At 40.1% G+C, this 12,395-nt stretch overlaps 1 protein-coding gene across 4 annotated transcripts in view; it reads left to right on the forward strand.

Annotated features, from left to right (window-relative positions):
- The first annotated feature begins 1,339 nt into the window (after positions 1–1,339).
- The window catches only part of smarca2 (SWI/SNF related BAF chromatin remodeling complex subunit ATPase 2), a 122,313-nt gene continuing 111,257 nt past the window's right edge, over positions 1,340–12,395 (forward strand). For 3 of the 4 annotated variants that reach the window (XM_073072230.1, XM_073072255.1, XM_073072246.1), the window contains exon 1: positions 1,340–1,459. The gene's annotated coding sequence lies outside the window, so the exon portion shown is untranslated. Of the gene's footprint in view, positions 1,460–1,694; positions 1,819–12,395 lie in introns of those variants that run through there. The other variant, XM_073072239.1, reaches the window with a different exon arrangement.

Here is a 12,395-nt window from a genome sequence, read left to right on the forward strand (position 1 = left end):
TTGACTTCTGAAAGAATCTTGGATTAAGATGCTAGAATCCAACATAAGCACATTGTTGTTACATGCTTCACACCTGAACATTTCATTGTCTATTCTCTATACTGTTCATTAATTAGAGAGCTGTTCAGCCCATGTCAGTCTCCAACTGCGCTGTCTATTTGACCTGCAGCCATGTTGTTTCTCTTCTTACTAAAGATTCAATCTTCCTTTGAAAGCTATTGAATTTGCTTCCACCACCCTTGAATTACCATGAATTTATCTCTATATATGTCTACTCTTTAAAAGTTGCATAAATATCCTAATCTTGAAGAGTATTGTGAAAATTGGATCATTAACCAATTTCATAATTGTCATTTCTAGTTGAATGAATTCCTGCAGTTTATTCCAATTTCATACATGTTACTCCTGTCCTTGATTGATTGATTGATAGATTTGTCATTGTAACTGGATATCTTCCCATCCCGTATTGAAATGAATAGAATATTCATGAATACTTTTTTTCTAGGAAGATTGTTGTGACAGGTTTAAGCTATTCAGAAACTGCTCCATCATTTAATTGAGTTATGGCTGAGTTCTACCAATTGTTTCTATGCATTTTCATTCTATAACATCTGATACTCTTCTAGAAAGCTTTGCTGCAGAGCAAAACATATATATTACTTTATGGCCAATAAAGCATTCCCAAAATTAAACACAAAGAACGTTTTACAGTGCTTCTGTGTATGCTCTTTGTAATAGTTCGTCGGTGTTCTGGAGACTAATTTACTATTACTACTGAATCCAGACCAATTCTGGAAGATCAGCATCCCAGGTTGAACATGGTGTAGCTTCAACTCATGTTTTGATTTAGCGGAGAAGGTTCATTCACAGTGTTTCTCCGCTGATTAGGACAGCTTCCCTCCATGTTTGCAAACATCTCTTAATCCTCAATGAAGAATAACTATAGTGCACATAACCACCATGTGACCTACTGATAAATCTATTTAATTCGTTATTCTTTCGGAGACAGAAACAAAAATAGGCATGAAAAATGGGTGAAAGAAAAAATGAAGTTAAAAGGCAGGGAATAGAACATTGATATTTTGGCATGTTTATTTTTAAATATAAAACTTATTTTCTGCACAAATGCTTGGTTTGTATTGCTTGCTGAAATTATGGGCGTTGTAAGTACAGTACCCAATGAATTTGCAGCGTAGAGGCGGGATTTCCTGCCAAGCGAGTTGTTGTTGAGCTAGCGAATATAACGAAATAAAAGAAGGAAGAGGATTGCAGGAAAAGGGAAGTTGATGGCTGTCACTTCACCAATGAGATCACCTCTTGGCCACTCAATTAAAAAACTCCTCAAAAAAGGTTACAATATATAAAATAATAAATATATAAGTAAAAGCGCCCCCAACTGTTTTCACAAATTCCGATGCCCTGGAGTGAGTCAGTGAATGAATGAATGCGAGATTGAAGGGTAAGATTTCCATGCTAGCCGTAGTTTATTTTTCAGCCGGTTATTTTTAAGTGCACGTTTAGGCTAAAACTGTTGCAGTTTGAATCTTTATGTACTTTATGGAGTGGAGCAGAGGAAGGAGGGCTGTTGAACGTTGGTGGAGATGGGGGAGTTCTTACCTCAGACATGCTTGCGGGGTCTCCGGGAGGTTGGGGAGGGAATGGGCGCGAGGCCGCCGGGGAGTCGGCTCGAGCCGCCCGGGCGGGCACGGGGAGGCTTCACCTCGCGCGGCTCCGCTCCCCGACGGCGTCTCGCCCGCCCGCCCGCGCTCCGGCGCCGGCGCCTCGCTTCGCCCGGACCCTGTCTGATCAATGTCGCAGGTTTGTGGAGCCGCCTCCCGCGCAGGGCAAATCGGCCCGAGCCCGGGGATTTGATTTGGTGTTTTAACTGCGCGGCGCTGACGCCCGCTCTCGAGTATTTTCATTCTTGGGGGAGGTTTTTTTTTAAAAAAGGGCCTAACAAGCCGCAGAAAGACTCCGCGGCCCAGCCGGTGGGTTAGATCCGGGTTTGCGGCCTGTTGAGGCCCAAGTCGCGCGGGTCGCCGCTTCCAGCTCAGTGTTATCCGGCCTCCGCCATTCCGTCGCCTTTTTGTTGCTCGAGGCCTGACTGTGCTGATCAATTTCTCCTCGAGCCTAGAGCTTGAAGCAAAACGGGGTGAAGTTATGTTAAACATGCACCGAACTCCCCGAGGCCAAGCCGTGAGGATTGCTGTAGGTTTGCTTTTCCTTTCTCTTTGAAGATTACCCGCTTCGGTTCATGTGTGCTTTTCAAGCACAACAGAAGGAAAAGCACTTTGACTTTCATTCTAAAAATAAGCTTTTAAACCTGATACAAAAGATGTCGCCAGCAAGCATAATTTTGGTAGTGACCGATGACCTAACCGCTCTGCGTCGAAAAAAAACAGTCTAAGGAAAAAGTCAATGCAAAAGTTTTGAGGAAAATGTAGCAGTGCGTAATGTAATACCTATTAGGCTGCGAAATGGACTGATGCAATGTGGTGATAGAACAGCTGAAGGAATTATGTCGTGTAACTTAGCCTTCATTCATTTTTATTTCCATTCCTTTTTACGCGAACATATGCTAATACCATATTGGGAGTAAAAACTAAAAACTGGATTTCAAAAATGTATTATTGATTTCTGCTGTTTTATGTAATAAAAATGTCTGAGCTTAAATTTCATTTTTCAGAAGTGTTGATCATAAATCATTTGAGGTTTTTTTTGTAGCAAACATGTGGTGGTGTGCTACTGAAGATTTTGTTATGTTGATGGATCAGAGGGAAATAGAGATGAAGTAACCCTTCTGTTAAATCATTCTGGAGTCTGCTTTGTCTTGTTAAATTCTTTACTCTCAGATCTTTTGGGGGGGGGGGAAGAGGACTAAATATAAAGTTGTGATCCTAATTTTCATTAAATTCCATGTTAATGCAAAGTTCTTGTGTTCTGATTAAATTTGAGTAAATACATGAGGATGACACTTGAAAACAAAGGTCTGTAAGGTTGTAGTTAGCATGCTCAGATAACATTGAGCATCCTAAATTTCATGCCTGAAACTCAAGATTTTGGAAATAGTGGTGTAATGTTGATTTTAAAATTGCTAGTTTTGTTAGAAGCAGAACATGTTTTGAGCACCGAGAAAAAAACTATCGGATATTATAGTCTGCTTTTTTAAAATTACTGGTGTTGAGGCTGATCTACCAATAAAATTTAAATATCACAGCTCTTACTGGTATTTGCAGTAAGTTTTATTTTTAGTAGTTATTACTTGTGAATGGGATGCATTCAAAATCATGTCTTATCCATAATCAATTTGTTCTTTGAAATTGTGTATAGAATATTTCAGTGAATTTTAGTGCTAACTGGCCTGCTACAAATATGCTTAATTTAGTAGTTTCAACAAAGGTATCTGCTGTGTTTATTAAAGAATTATAGAAACTTGCATGGTCTGGGCTGTCAGTGGTGCAGCTGATTTCTCATAACCACCATCCCAGGTCCACCTTGATTTCTGGTGCTGTCTGTGTGGAGTTTGCTTATTCTGTTGACTGCTTGTGTTTCTTTCCAAATTCCAGTCCTGATTGTTAGTAGTTAAATTGTGTGGGTGAGTTTCCAAAGCTGGGGAAATTAGTGAGAAATGAAAGGGAATAAAGTATGATTGGTGTAAATGCATTTTTGATGATTGAGTTGGACAGTGGGCAAAAGGACCTCTTTCTGTGTTATGTGACTATGTATCTCTACTGCCTCATGTGCTTGTTATTTTACTTACCGCCTGGTGATCCATTTGTACTTTCCCATATGTTTAGCGGTTCAATTGAAATAATACTGTAACACAAAGGTTAAGTCTGTCCCAGGATTTCTTTGAAGGTATGAATAAACATAGACAATTTGGCCGTATTATATATAACAGAAGAGAACTACTATATAAGCATGCAAGCTGTTGATTCCTAATTTTGTATTTTGCAACACTTGCCATTTGTTTAAATTGTCCCTCGACCTTTGTTCAATCCCCAGCTCAGACACAGGTTTTCATCATAATTAAAATGCTGCAATCTTGGCAACATACTCCTGAAATCTCCTCTCCATCCATTGTTGTGCTATCCTTCGTTTGTGTTGACCAGTACTGGATGTTGTCTCTAGTTGTGGCTAAATAACCATAGCTTTTAAAGTTCTGGTACAACTTTCCATCTGGAAAATTTATTGAAAGGAAATACTGTGTAACTTAGCTATCCTTTTGAGCATAGTTGCAAATCAACTGAACTATGTAAATTGGTAGAACAACTTTTCTGTTTTGGAGGATAATTAAAATGGTAAGCTGTGGCAATTTTTTTAAAAATCTAGGTTGCAAGTAATGAAATGCTATATGAGGAAAGTCAAGTTGAAAAGCAATGTAAGAGGCAATGTGTGAAGTTTTGTTCAAAGCTTTAGAAATTTCAGTAATAACTTGATATCTGATACCTAATTTCAAATTGCCAACGGGGATACTTTTCCGTTTTAAATGTGGTACTTAAATGAGTTTGTAAACTGAAAACTTCTGACTGGAAAATAATTACTTCAGAAACTTGTCAATCCAAAACATTATAGGTACATTTTTGGCTTAAAAATCGCATTTGGAAAGCAAAATAAAAGATGCTAGCTATCAGAAAATCCAAGGAAGTACAGCTAGTCATGTAGCATCTGTAGAGAGAGAAGCTGCTAATGACTTTTTATCAGAAGTGTTAGTAGAAGTGTTTTAAAGATTCAACACCTACCCTTTTGCCTCTGGCATCTCTACCTTCTGAGGCACCAAACATTTTTTCCAGATGAAACATTTCAATTTACCTCCCTCTGGTTCCCCATCTCTTTTTTATTGCATAGTATACTTCCTCTCAAGTTGGATTCCTCCTCCTGTCCTTGGCCTTTTTTATCTATCAACTTGCTTCTCACATCGTTCCCTTTTGTCATATAACATATAACAATTACAGCACAGAAACAGGCCATGTCAGCCCTTCTAGTCCGTGCCAAATGCTTACTCTCACCTATTCCCACCAACCTGTGCACTCAGCCCATAACCCTCCATTCCTTTCCTGTCCATATACCTATCCAATTCTTTTTTAAATGACAATATCGAACCTGCCTCTACCACTTCTACTGGAAGCTCGTTCCACACAGCTACCACTCTCTGAGTAAAGAAGTTCCCCCTCGTGTTACCCCTAAACTTTTGCCCCTTACTCTCAACTCATGTCCTCTTGTTTGAATCTCCCCTACTCTCAATGGAAAAAGCCTATCCACGTCAACTCTATCTATCCCCCTCATAATTTTAAATACCTCTTTCAAGTACCCCCTCAACCTTCTGTGCTCCAAAGAATAAAGACCTAACTTGTTCAACCTTTCTTTGTAACTTAGGTGCTGAAACCCAGGTGACATTCTAGTAAATCTCCTCTGTACTCTCTCTATTTTGTTGACATCTTTCCTATGATTTGGTGACCAGAACTGTACACAATACTCCAAATTTGGCCTCACCAATGCCTTGTACAATTTTAACATTACATCCCAACACCTATACTCAATGCTCTGATTTATAAAGGCCAACATACCAAAAGCTTTCTTCACCACCTTTTCCACATGAGATTCCACCTTCAGGGAACTATGCACCATTATTCCTCGATCACTCTGTTCTACTGCATTCCTCAATGCCCTACCATTTACCATGTATGTCCTATTTTGATTATTTCTACCAAAATGTAGCACCTCACACTTATCAGCATTAAACTCCATCTGCCATCTTTCAGCCCACTCTTCTAACTGGCCTAAATCTCTATGCAAGCTTTGAAAACCTACTTCATTATCCACAACACCACCTATCTTAGTATCATCTGCATACTTACTAATCCAATTTGCCACCCCATCATCCAGATCATTAATGTATATGACCAGCTTCTTCTCACCAGGAATTTCCTATTTCCTGCAGTTTGTGCTCCCCGATTTCTCTCCCCCCAACTTTTTTTTATTCTGGCTTCTGCCATGTTCTGTCTTGATGAAGAGTCTTGGCTTGAAACATCGACTGTACTCTTTTTCAGTAGTTGCTGCCTGGCCTACTGAGTTCTTCTAGCATTTTGTGTATGTGTGTATTTCAGCATCTGCAGATTTTTTTCTCTTGTTTCTGCTATGTTCCTTTCCAGACCTGATGAAATGTCAACTGTAAATTTTCCTATAAAGATGCTGCCTGGCTTGCTAAGTTCCTCCAGCATTTTGTGTGTGTAGTTCAATTTGCCTTTTACAATTTTAGCATACTGCATATGGTGATACAGTATTGAAATAACTAAATGAAGATTAGGTGACTGCTTTAGAGAAACCTGTTTTGTTCAGTCCTTTGGTGATTCTAAGCTTCCTGGTACCTGTCATTTTAATTCTTCATGCTGTACTGAGCAATTTGGCTTCCTGATTGTTCTAATGAAGCTCAAACCAAGCCTGTGGACCAGCATTTCTTCGACGTGGACATTGTACAGATGTCAGGACTTACAATTTGGTTATATGCAATTGTTATCAGAATTTGTGAAAGTTTTGGTGAAAGATATTCAGTCTGTTAACCTTGAACAAGTTCTTTTTTTCTAGATGGCACTTGACCTGCTGAATATTTTGAGTACTCTATTCCAGATTTCAAAGTATCTGCAGAGTCCTTATCTCACAGTTCCAGCATTGTTCTTTTTCTTTATACACTTTGAATTATCTAACTTTTGTCAGTACCCGTTAAAGTTCATTAACTTGTAACAGTAACTGTTTCTTGTCGCACAGCTATTACGGGACCTTTTCTTTTTGACAAACTGGAACTCTAACTCCGTCTTTTATCTAATGCCTTTGTCCATCCTTTTTCCAACACTCCTAACCAAACAATACTGGAAAAATGTTTACCAGATAGTGACAAAAATGCTATGTCGTCTTCATTAATCACTGTTTTAATAATTGAAGCAGTAGTGATTGGAAAATGTAGAAGTATGAAACATGACCTCTTCCTGCTACTAACTCCACTTTTTCCACACAGAACTACAAATTCCTTTTGTTCATTGCTCATCTCTCTGGGGTTGTCTTTATCAAGTTCTGCTCGTGTTTTGGTCATAGTTGTAATATCTATAGCAGTTGTACTTGTACAAATGTACCTATCCACTGTTTGAGCACTGTGGTCTGTCCTTTATCCAGTTTATAATCCAAATACTAGCTTTCATTTGCACACCAATGACACCTAACTGCAGCTTTCTTCTAACTACCTCAGCTCTTCATTTATCAGTTTTATTAAATTGATCTTTTAGTTGAATCATCTTTTGTTCAAAATGGTACTGGTGAACCACAGTGAAGTGTTAATGGGCTGCTTCCAAAACTTCTGTATTTACTTCTGAATTACTTTCGATGTAATCTGTAGTCTGTAATTTCCCTTTAAGTAACATATCTTTGAACCATCTTAATGAACTAGCGATTTCATGATCTGCTGAAGGACTTGGTGTACTTGACTCCCAAGCATGCAGGTACGGCACCTTTAAGCTTGAAGCTACATTGCCGTGGCCAAAAGAGGGAGAGGGGCAGGACTCCAAGCTAGTCTGAAACACTGGGGAGTGAAACTTCCTAGCATCTTGTTAGCAAATGTACAAGTGCTGGTTAACAAGGGCACCATGGTCGCGTTGCATTTAGCGTGATGCTGTTACAGCTCAAACTGTGCCGGAACATGGAGTTCGATTCTGGTGCCATTCCGCAAGGAGTTTCTGTATGTGGAATGTCTGGGTTTCCCCCAGGTGCTCCAATTTCCTCGTGCAGTCCAAAGATGTACCGGGTAGGTTAATCGGTCATTGTAAATTGTCCTGTGATTATGTTAGGGTTAATTGAGGTTGCTGGGGCAGCGTGGCTCAAAGAGCCAGAAGGACTATATCATTAAATAAATAAGATTGCTGTATCAGAGGGAATTGAGTGGCTGTGTTCTGTGTTTCACAGAGATGGATCACTGCGGGCCTGCCAGTTACATTGCTAAGGCACGAGGGCTTCTCAATACACCAGATGGATTCGGAGAAGGGAAAAGGTGGGGGGTCTGTTTCATGATAAACTCTTTGGTGCTCAGACATAGCAGTCTTGTCATACTCTTGTTCCCCCAAACTGGAACAACTGATGATTGTGCCTACCAAGAGAGTTCTCATACCATTAAAGGCAGATGTATAAGCGCTTGATGTATATTGAGTGCCATGATTGGCAAACAAACAGCCTTCCCGACCCCTCTCAAATCATTGTTGGCAACTTCAATCAGGCTTGTTTGAAGAAATCTGTTCAATTATCATTATCATCTGCAGCACCAAGGTTGACCACTTGACCACCACTTGATCAATGTTACACTACATTTAGGAATGTCTACCATTCCATGCCTAGGTCACTTACTGTCCTACCTGCTTACAGGCAGAGGCTAAAGAACAAAGTTTCAGAGATGAGCGCACAGATGGTTGCAGGAGGCTGAAGAGTGGCTACAGGATTGCTGTGAGCCGTTAGACCTGTCAGTGTTCATGGAATCATTAGGGAATCTGAATGAATACACCATTGTTGTCACAGACTTTATAAACAGAAGTAGTCATAGACAAATGTGTCCCCACAAAATCATTCAGTCTTCCTTAACCAGAGGCTCGGGATGAACCACGAGATCTGCAGTTTGCTGAGGGTCAAATCAGTGGCATTCAAGTCTTGTGAGCAAGTTAAATACACAAGGTTCAGTAATGATCTCCAGAAAGCCATTTCACCTGCGAAGTGGCAATTCTGGACCAAACTTGAATCACTGAAGACACACAAAATGCTGGTGGAATCACTGAAGGATGCTTGACAGCTGTAACAGGCTATCACCTCCTACAAAGTGAAACAGACAGTGTAGGTGGCAGCAAGGCTTTGCACCCTGCTGAGATCAATGCCATGTACTCTCTTTGACTACCAAAACATGGAGGCATCTTCATGAACTCCCAGAGCCCCTGATTTCAGTTTCAGAGGCCAATGGGAGGGCATCCTTCAGGGGGATAAACCCACCAAATCATTCGGCTCAGTCGGGATACCTGGCTGAGTACTGAAGACCTGTGCTGAACAACTGACTAGAGCATATATGTCAAACTCAAATCCGGCCCGCGGTGGAATTATCTTTGGCCCGCGAGATAATATCTAATTACTATTAAAGCTGGCCCCAGTAACCAAAGCGCCTATGGCGTATGATATGGCTAATGCTGAGTTTATTCAGGTACCAGGTTTTCAGGGTTTTTAGTGTTTATTCGGCAGTCTTCTTCATATGAAACGGAATTTGTAAAATGAAACACTTTGTAGTTATAGCAGAGACTGAAACACATGAGAGCAGGCTGAAAAAACGGAGGCAATGAAAGCTGCGTTCGCACGCGTCCGACTGATCCGGCCCGCATGAAGCTGCATTTTGCTCAATCCGGTCCGTGACCTAAAATGAGTTTGACATCCCTGGACTAGAGTGTTCAACCTCTTGGTTCAGCAGTCTGAGGTACCCACCTGCTTTAAGCAGGCTTCAATTATACCAGTGCCTAAGAAGAATGTGGTGACCTGCGTCAATGACTATCATCCAGTAGCACTGACAGTACTGTACAAAAGTCTTTGGCACGTATATAGAGCTGGGAAGCTTAAGATTTTTGTGCACTACTGTATTTGTCAACGTGGAGTGGAGCGCAAGTTTGTAAATCTGACAGGAGCGAAGGATGTTAGGAATGGTGAGGATGAAGTACCATGGGAGGTGTGGGTCAGGCAGCAGAGGAGTGTCGGGTGGAAGTGGTATGGGAGCAGACGTACGTGGCCCTGAGACACTAGGCAAGGTCATTTGGTTTATTGATCATTATAGAATTTTTCTCTGGTGTTTCCTGCTGCCTCCCCCTTCCTTCCTCTTTTTCTCCAACCGTGATTCCCCCCCCCCCCACTGTCAGTCCACAATAGAGACCCATATCTGAATTAGATTTATTATTCACGTGTCAATAAGTTTGTTTTTCTTTGTAGCAGCACTGCAGCATAATACATAAAATTGCTACAATACTGTGCAAAAGTCTTAAGATATATATATTTATATTTAACTTTTGTATGGTACTGTACTTCCACTGATGAAGTGCTTTGAGAGGTTGGTAATGAAACATATCAACTCTTGTCTGAGAAGCCATTTAGATCCATTCCAAATTGCCTAACATCACAAGTAAACAGCAGATGCCACTTCAATGGCTCTTCACTCAATTCTGGAACATCTAAGCAATGAAGATCCATACTTCAGGATGCTTCTCATTGACTACAGCTCAGCATTCAATGCTATCCTCCCCTCAGCATACACTTTATATTTAGGATTGTGTGGCTAAGCACAGCTCCATTGTCATATATAAGTTTGCTAATAACACCACAGTTGTTGGCCAAATCAAAGGTGGTGATAAATGAGCACTTAAGAGGAAGATTGAAAATCGAACTGAGTGGTACCACAACAACAATCTCGCATTCAATAGCAGCAAGACCAAGGAGTTGATTATTGACCAGGGGGAGGTAACCAAAGGTCTATTAGCTAGTGCTCATCAGCAGATCAGAGGTAGTGAGGGTCAGCAACATTAAATTAATGCTGTAACATTTTAGAGGATCTGTCCTGGGCATAGCATGTAAGTGCTATTGCGTAGAAAGTACGGCAGCACCTCTACTTCCTTAGGAGTTTGCGATGATTCAGCATGACATCTAGAACTTTGACAAACTTCTTTAGATGTGTGGTGGAAAGTTTATTGGCTGATTACATCATGTCCTGGTATGGAAACACCCAATAATATTGAATAGAAGATCTTACAAAAGGTAGTGGATATATCTCAGTTCATCATAGGTAATGCCCAACCCACCATTGAGCACACCTACACAGAGCACTATTGCAGGAAAGCAGCATCCATCATCAAGGACCCCCAACACCCAGGCCATGCTTTCTTCTACTGCTGCTGTCAGAAAGAAGGTGCAGGACCCTCAGGACCCACACCACCAAGTTCAAGAACAGTTATTACCTCTCAGCCATCGGGCTCTTGAACCACAGGGTATAACTTCACTCACCCCATTAATGAACTGTTCCCATAATGTATGAGCTCACTTTCAAGGACTTCGTGTCTCTCATTCTCAAGTTTGCTTTATTTTATTTATTATTGTTTATTTGACTTGATCTCCTAGTTATTCAGATCCAAAATACTTATTCTCTTAATTTATTCTGTAACATCTTGAGTGTCTCTTGCTCTAACATTCCTTATTTGTATGATAATACTTTCAGGAATTTGTTCATTTTTCATTCTATTCAAACCCTGTGAGAAACCCCATATCTTACCTACTTTGACCACCTAATCTGTTTAGTTTTGGCATCTCTTTATGCTTCTTCTGAGGCTTTTATCATTCTATGTAAATGAAATTATAAGGCTTAATAAACTCCTGTGTTAATCATCATAGTGTTGTACTGATTACCAAGCCTCTCATTAGAAAGTTGCTTGCCACCAGCATACTTAATATGTGTGGCATTTACTGCTTTCTCTTGTTCTGTTCTTAGTTTTGTGGTTACATCCCTCTTAATCAGTTTGAACCCTTTCCTAATCTAGCCTAGCAATCCAGGACTGATGGACGCTAAACCAATTTCCTGTTTCTATTTGCATAGATACAAATAATAATTAGAGAAGGGCCTTTCTGTCTTAATTTCATGACCTCTTATCAAGCAGTAGTTGTCTGTTTATTAAATTGTTCATTGAACTTTGCTTCTGAATGTCATGGTTATAAGATACTTTTGTGACCATTGTAGTAGGTGGAATATACAGTTGTAAAAAAAAGTTTGTGAACCCTTTGCAATTACCTGGTTTTTCTGCATTAATTAATCATAAGATGTGGTTTAATCTTCATCTAAGTCACAATAATAGACACACAATCTGCCTAAATTAATAACACAATTGTACTTTTCTTCAATATTGAGTACACTATTGAAACAACCACATTCTAGGTTCAAAAAAGTATGTGAAACTGGGGTAATGCTTTCTACAAAAGTTATTTGGAATCGGGTGATCTAATCATTGAGTTGAAATTGGTGGTTTGGGTTGTAGAGAAACCATGCCTTATAAAAAAGACAAAGTCAGATTACTGACAGAGCCTGCCCTTCTCAAGAAAGATCTGTTTATGTGCACCATGCCTGAATCAAAACAACTTCCAGAGGACCTTAGACAAAGAATTGTAGAGATGCATGAAGCTGGAAAAGGCTGCAAAAACATTTGTAAAGACGTAAGTGTTCGTCAGTCCGCAGTAAGAGAGTTTGCCTACAAATGGAGGAAATTCAGAACTGTTGCTACTCTCCCTAGGGCTGGGCGTCCTACAAAGATACCAAGAGCACAATGTGCCAAGCTGAAGGAGGTGAAAAAGATCCT

Source organism: Hemitrygon akajei, chromosome 2 (assembly GCF_048418815.1).
Source record: "Hemitrygon akajei chromosome 2, sHemAka1.3, whole genome shotgun sequence".
Lineage (NCBI taxonomy): Eukaryota > Metazoa > Chordata > Chondrichthyes > Myliobatiformes > Dasyatidae > Hemitrygon > Hemitrygon akajei.